This window comes from Sus scrofa, chromosome 2, assembly GCF_054392235.1.
Source record: "Sus scrofa isolate SSC_HxYL_T2T_F1_AM1 chromosome 2, Sscrofa_HxYL_maternal_Yorkshire_Landrace_v2.0, whole genome shotgun sequence".
NCBI lineage: Eukaryota > Metazoa > Chordata > Mammalia > Artiodactyla > Suidae > Sus > Sus scrofa.
This window is the reverse complement of record NC_139384.1, coordinates 17,261,894-17,269,857: the sequence shown is the minus strand read 5'-3', so window position 1 is coordinate 17,269,857 and position 7,964 is coordinate 17,261,894. Positions and strand designations below refer to the sequence as shown.

The 7,964-nt window shown below is 38.7% G+C and overlaps 1 pseudogene; it reads right to left on the bottom strand.

Annotated features, from left to right (window-relative positions):
- Nucleotides 1-6,850: 6,850 nt before the first annotated feature.
- On the bottom strand, nucleotides 6,851-7,694 carry LOC146405248 (olfactory receptor 4C12-like; annotated as a pseudogene).
- Nucleotides 7,695-7,964: the final 270 nt, after the last annotated feature.

Below are 7,964 nucleotides of genomic sequence, written 5' to 3'. Positions count from 1 at the left end.
AGAAAAGCCTTATGTAAAAGAGATATAGGCTGAAAAAAACAACAAAATTCATAACTAAAGGCTGAGCAATCTTCAATCAAAAGAAACCTTAAAAGAGGTATCTTACTCCAGAAGACAAAGAGGAAGTCACATCAAGAGTTAGGATGGGTGATTTCATGAAATAAACAACCCCATACCTCCCAGATGGGAAGCCCCACAGACTGGAAGCTAACTGGTTCACAGACTCACCTGCAGGAGGGAGAGTTCTGAGACCCACATCAAACTCTCATGTGTGGGAATCTGGCACTGGGAGAAAGAGCCCCTGGAGCATCTGGCTTTGAAGGCCAGTGGGGCTTGTGCACAAGAGCTCCACAGGACTGGGGGAAATGGAGACCCCATTCTGAAAAGGCACACACAAGACTTTCACCTGCACTGGGTCCCAGGGCAAAGCCAAGTCTCAATGGGAATCTGGGTCAAACCTGACTGCAGTTCTTGGAGGACATCCTGGGAAAACAAGGGTGAATGTGGCTTGTTGTGAGGAAAGGACATTGGAAGCAAAGCTCTTGGGAATATCCACCAGCATGCCTTTCTCTGGAGGTGGCCATTTTGGGGAAATCTGGCCCCACCCATCAGTCAGCACTGAGAAGCCCCAGGCCAAACAACAATCCAGGTGGGATCACAGCCCCACCCCTCAGTAAACAGGCTACCTAAAGACCCCTCAGGCACACAGCTGCCTTGAATCCCATCCAGAGACTAAGCCCAACCCACCAGAGGGATTAGAATCAGCTCCACCTACAAATGTGCAGGTATGAGCCCCTCCCATCAGGAAGCCTACACCAAGCCCCCACACTGACTTCAGACACAAGGGGGGCAGACACCAGAAGGAAGAGAGGCTACAATTCTATTATCTGTAAAAAGGTCACCACACCAAAAACCTATAAAAACGATAAGACAGAGAACTATAACTCAGATGAGGGAGAACGGAAAAACCCCAGAAAATCAGCTAAGCCATGAGGAGATTCTCAGCCTCCAGGAAAAAGACTTTAGACTGTTGATGCTGAAGATGATGCAAGACACTGGAAATAAACTGGAGGCAAAGTCGGATAACTTACAGGAAACACTGACCAAAAGAGATACAAGATATACAACTTAAACAAGAAGAGATGCAAAATATAATAACTGAAATCAAAAATTCACTAGAAGCAGCTAACAGCAGAATACAGGAGGCAGAAGAACCAAAGAGTGAAGTGGAGATCAGATTAGTAGACATTACAGGTGCAGAACAGAAAAGAGAAAAAAGATTGAAAACAAATGAAGAGAGTCTCAGAGAACTCTGGGACAAGGTTGAACACACCAACATCCATATTATAGGGGTGCCAGAAGGAGAAGAGAGAGAGAAGGGGACAGAAAGAATATTCCAAGAGATAATAGCCCAAAACTTCTCTAACATGGGAAAGGAACCACTCACTCAAATCCAGGAAGCACAACAAGTACCATATAAAATAAACCCAAGGAGAATACCCTGAGGCACATATTACCCAAACTGACCAAAATTAAAGCCAAAGAGAAAACACTGAAAGCAGCTAGGGAAAAGAAACAAATAACATACACGGGAACCCCAATAAGGTTATCAGCAGATTTTTCAGCAGAAACTCTGCAGGCCAGAAGGGAGTGGCATGATATACTTGACGTGATGAAAGGAAAAAACCTCCAACCAAGATTACTCTACCCACCAAGGCTCTCATTCAGATTTGAAGGAGAAATCAAAAGCTTTCCAGATAAGCAAAAGCTGAGAGAACTCAGCAACACTAATCCGGCCTTACAACAAATACTAGAGGAACTCCTCTAGGCAGAAAAGAAAAGACAGCAACAGGAAACAAAAATACCACAAATGACAAGGCTCACCAGTAAAGGTATATATACAATAAAGATACAAAATCATCCATGCACAATTATACCACCAAAATCAGAAATCATGAGAAGAGGTGGGTACAAATGCAGGACACTGCAGATGAACTTGCAATGAAGAGAACAACAACTTAAAACAATCTCACATACATATAGACTTATATCAAAACTTTGGAATAACTGCAAACCAAAAATCTACCATTGATACACAAACAAAGAAAACTCGACTCAAATGCAACACTAAAGATAGTCATCAAACCAGAAGAGGAGAGAACAGGAGAAGAAGGGAAGAAAAAAGAGCAAGAAAAACAAATCCAAAGCTGTTTTTAAAATGGCAATAAGAACATACACATCAATAATTACCCTAAATGTTAATGGAATAAACGCCCCAATCAAAAAACATAGACTGGCTGAATAGATACAAAAACAAGACCCATATATACGCTGTCTTCAAGAGAACCACTTCACTTCTAGGGACACATACAAATTGAAAGTGAGAGGATGGAAGACAATATTTCATGCAAATGGGGATGAAAAGAAAGCTGGAGTAGCAATAATCATAACAGACAAAATAGACTTTAAAATGAAGACTATTTTAAGGGACAAAGAAGGTCATTACATAATGATCAAAGGATCAATCCAAGAAGATGATATAACAATTTTAAATATCTACGCACCCAACACAGGTTCATCACAATATATAAAGCAACTGGTAACAACCTTAAAAGGAGAACTCGACAATAACACAATAATAGTGGGGGACTTTAACACCCCACTCACAGCAATGGTCAGATCATCCAGACAGAACATCAATAAGGAAACATAGGCCCTGAATGAAGCATTAGACCAGATGGACTTAATAGATATTTATAGGACATTCCATCCAAAAGCAACAGAATACACATTCTTCTCAAGTGTGCATGGAATATTCTCTAAGATTGATCACATCCTTGGCTACAAATCCAACCTCAGTAATTTAAGAAAATTGAAATCATATCAAGCATCTCTTCTGACCACAACACTATACAACTGGAAATCAACAACAAGAAAAAAAAACCTGCAAAAAACACAAGCAGGTGGAAACTAAACAACATGCTACTAAACCACCAATGGATCACTGAAGAAATCAAAGAGTAAATAAAAAATACCTAGAAGAAAATGACAACAAAGATATAACACTCCAAAACCTATGGGATACAACAAATCCATTCTAAGAGGAAAGTTTATAGCAATACAAGCCCACCTCAGACAACAAGAAAAAGCTCAAATAAACAAGCTAGCTTTACATCTAAAGCAGCTTGAGAGAGAAGAACAGACAAGACCTAAAGTTAATAGAAGGAAAGAAATCCTAAAGATCAGAGCAGAAATCAATGAAATAGAAACAAAATCATAGAAAAGAGCAATGAAATGAAAAGCTGGTTCTTTGAAAAGATCAACAAAATTGATAAACCCTTAGCCAAACTTATGAAGCAAAAAAGACAGAGGACTCAAATCAATCAAATTAGAAATGAAAAGGAAGTAACAACGGACATCACAGAAATACAAAGGATCATAAGAGACTAGTATATGCAACTATAAGCATATAAAATGGAAAACCTAGAAGAAATGGACAAATTCTTAGAAAAGTACAATCTTCCAAGTCTAAACCAAGATGAAATAGAAAAGATGAATGGACCCATCACAAGAACTGAAACTGAAACTGTGATTAAAAATCTTCCAACAAACAAAAGTCCAGGACCAGATGGCTTCACTGGCGAATTCTATCAAACATTTAGAGAAGAGCTGACACCTCTCCTTCTGAAACTATTTCAAAAAATTGCAGAGGAAGGGATACTCCCAAACTCATGCTATGAGGCCACCATCACCCTGATACCAAAACCAGACAAAGATACCACAAAAAAAAGAAAACTACAGGCCAATTTCACTGATGAACATTGATGCAAAAATCCTCCACAAAATACTAGCAAACCACATCCAGCAATACATTAAAAGGATTGTACATCATGATCAAATGGGATTTATCGCAGGGATGCAAGAGTTCTTCAATATCTGCAAATCCATCAGTGTGATACACCACATTAACAAACTGAAGAATCAAAACCATATGATCCTCTCAATAGATGCAGAAAAAGCCTCTGACAAAATCCAACACCCATTTCTGAGAAAAGCCTTTCAGAAAGTGGGCATAGTGGGAACCTACCTCAACATGATAAAGGCCATATATGACAAACCCACAGCAAACATCCTTCTCAATGGTGAAAAGCTGAAAGAATTCCTGCTGAGATCAGGAACAAGATAAGGATGTCCGCTCTCGCCACTACTCTTCAACATAGTTTTGGAAGTCCTAGCCACAGCAATCAGAGAAGTAAAAGAAATAAAAGGAATCCAAATTGGAAAGGGAGAAGTAAAACTATCCCTATTTGCAGATGACATGATACTATACCTAGAGAATCCTAAAGACTCTACCAGAAAACTGTTAGAGCTCATCCATAAATTTGGCAAAGTCGCAGGATACAAAATTAACACACAGAAATTGACAGCATTTCTATACACTAACAACGAAAGAGCAGAAAAAGAAATTAGGGAAGCAGTCCCGTTTAACACTGCATCCAAAAGAATAAAATACTACCAGTAAGCCTACCTAAAGAGACAAAAGACCTGTACTCTGAAAACTAACACACTGATAAAAAAAATCAAAGATGACACAAATAGATGGAAAGAGATACCATGCTCATGGATTGGAAGAGTTAATATTATCAAAATGTCTATACTACCTAAGGCAATATACAGATTCAATGCAATCCCATCAAATTACCAAGGACATTTTTCACAGAACTTGAACAAAATATTTTAAAGTTTTTTTGGAAGCACAAAAGACCCAGAATAGCCAATGACAACCTGAAAAAGAAAAACGGAGCTGGAGGAATCAGGCTCCCAAACTTCAGACTATACTACAAAGCAACAATCATCAAAACCATATGGTACTGGCACAAAGAAATATAGATCAGTAGAACAGGATAGAAACCTCAGAATTAAAGCCACATACCTACAGTCAACCCATCTATGACAAAGGAAGCAAGAAAACTCAATGGAGAAAGGACAGCTTGTTCAATAAGTGGTGCTGGGAAAACTGGACAGACACATGGAAAAGAATGAAATTGGAACACTCCCTAACACCATACACAAAAATAAACTCCAAATGGATTAAAGACCTAGATATAAGACCAGACACTATAAAACTCTTAGAGGAAAACATAGGCCAACACTCTCTGGCATAAAAAACAGCAACATCTCAGATCCACCTCTTAGAATATTGAAAATAAAAACAAAAATAAGCAAATGGGACCTAATCAAACTTAAACATTTCTGCACAACAAAGGAAACCCTAAACAAAACAAAAAGACAACCCACAGAATGGGAGAAAATCTTTGCAAGTGAATCAACTGACATGGGATTCATCTCCAAAATTGATAAACACCTTCTGCAGCTCCATACCAAAAAAACAAATTACCCCATCCAAAAATGGGCAAAACATCAAAACAGACAGTTCTTGAAAGAAGACATATGGATGGCCAAAAAACACATGAAAAGATGTTCAACATCACTCATTACTAGAGAAATGCAAATCAAAACCACTATTAGAGAAATGCAAATCAAAACCACTTTACACCAGCCAGAATGGCCATCATCCAAAAGTCTACAAACAATAAGTGCTGGAGAGGGTGTGGAGAAAATGGAACCCTAGTACACTGGTGGTGAGATTGTAAATTGGTGCATCCACTCTGAAAACAGTATGGAGATGCCTCAGAAAACTCAAAATTGAACTACCATTTGATCCAGCCATCCCACTCCTGGGCATCTACCCAGAGAAAACCATGACTTGCAAAGACACATATACTCTGATGTTCATTGCAGCACTCTTTTCAATGACCAAGACATGGAAACAACCTAAATGTCCATCGACAGAGGAGTGGATCAAGAAGATGTGGTACATATACTCAATGGAATATTAGCCATTAAAAGGAACGAAATACCAACATTTTTAGCAACATGGATGGACCTAGAAGCTATCATGCTAAGTGAAGTCAGCCATACAATGAGACACCAACATCAAATGCTATCATTGACATGTGGACCCTGAAAAAAGGACAGACTGAACTTCTTTGCAAAACAGATGCTGACTCACAGACATGGAAAAACTTATGGTCTCCAGAGGAGACAGTTTGGAGGGTGGAGGGATGTGCCTGGGCTGTGTTTATATATACACAATGGAATCCTACTCAGCCATAAAAAAGAATGACATAATGCCATTTGCAGCAACATGGATGGAACTAGAGAATCTCATCCTGAGTGAAATGAGCCAGAAAGACAAAGACAAATACCATATGATATCACTTATAACTGGAATCTAATATCCATCACAAATGAACAACTCCTCAGAAAAGGAAATTAAGGACTTGGAGAAGAGACTTGTGGCTGCCTGATGGGAGGGGGAGGGAGTGGGAGGGATCGGGAGCTTGGGCTTATCAGACACAACTTAGAATAGATTTACAAGAAGATCCTGCTGAATAGCATTGAGAACTTTGTCTAGATACTCATGTTGCAACAGAAGAAAGGGTGGGGGAAAAATGTAATTGTAATGTATACATGTAAGGATAACCTGACCCCCTTGCTGTGCAGTGGGAAAATAAGAAAATTATAAAAATAAATAAATAAATAAATGCCAAAAAAAAGAAAAAAAGAAATTGGATTGTTATGTTCATTATACAACTACAGATGTGATAAATTCATTTGAGTAATAAAGAAAAAAATTTAAAAATTTAAAAAAAAAGAAAAAGATCAACAAAATTGATAAACCTTTAGCCAGACTCATCAAGAAAAAAAAAGCAAGAGTTTTCAAACCAAAAAAAAAAAATTAGAAATGATAAAGAAGTTACACCTGACACTGCCGAAATACAAAGGATCATGAGAGACTACTATGAGCAACTGTATGCCTAATTGTATGAAAGTAAGCAACGGCTTCATCAATGGGCAGAGTGGTCACTGGGCACAGATACACAAAGATCCAGGGCACAAAAGTAAGACAACTACTGTGATGTGAGAGATACAAGTGGAAAGGGCTTTGTGCTCTGCCCCCAAGCTATAGTTCTTTAGGGAATGCAAGATGACCAAAAAGGAAATCAACATGAGGAAAAAATTAAGCAGACAGATGAACCCACTGCTGGCTTCAACAAAGAGACCCAGGGTATGAGTGTCCATGCAGACGAGTTTCAGTAAAGGGTACAAGTCACACATGAAGTAATCTATGACTTTGGGACCACAGAAGAGCAGCCCAACAATAAAAAGAATCTGAAAGGTTGCATGGAGAAGTCCTCCAGTCCAGGCCCCTCCCAGCAGAATACACAGCCTGTGGCTCATGATGGCCGTGTCGTGCAGAGGTCTACAGATGGCCATGTAGCAGTCATAGGCCATCACCCTCAATAGGATAATCTCAGTAGCACTGAAAATGTGTTCAGCATAGACTTGAGCCATGCACCCATTAAAGGACATAACTTTCTTCTTGTTAAGGAGTCCACAATCAGCTTAGGAGTTAGCTGAACAAGAATAAATTGTGTCTATCAGGGAAAGATGAGTCAGGAAGTACACAGGGGAGTTCAGAGCCTGGCTGGTGGTAATCGTAACCACAGAGCAGGTTGCCTGAGTTATCATGTTAAAACCAAAAATACCACAGACACTATGTTTTGCATTTGAGGCTTCTGGGTAATACTGATTAAAATGAATTTGATCACATTCCTTTCATTCTCCATCTATGTGGTGTGGAAGATAAAAACTCTGGAAAAGAATGCTTTACCTTTAAAAAAAAGAAAAAGAGAAAAAGACAGGAAAGGGGAAAAGAACCATGAAAGAATTAAATACACAAAATTCTGTTTTTTTTTTTTTTTTACAGACCCTGATTTTAATCCATACTACTTATACTATAGTCAATAAGTTAAGTCTGGATAAACCACCACATCCCTTTGATGCAAAGTCTATTCCATTTACATGATGAAGAAATATACAAGCACTCAATTAAAATT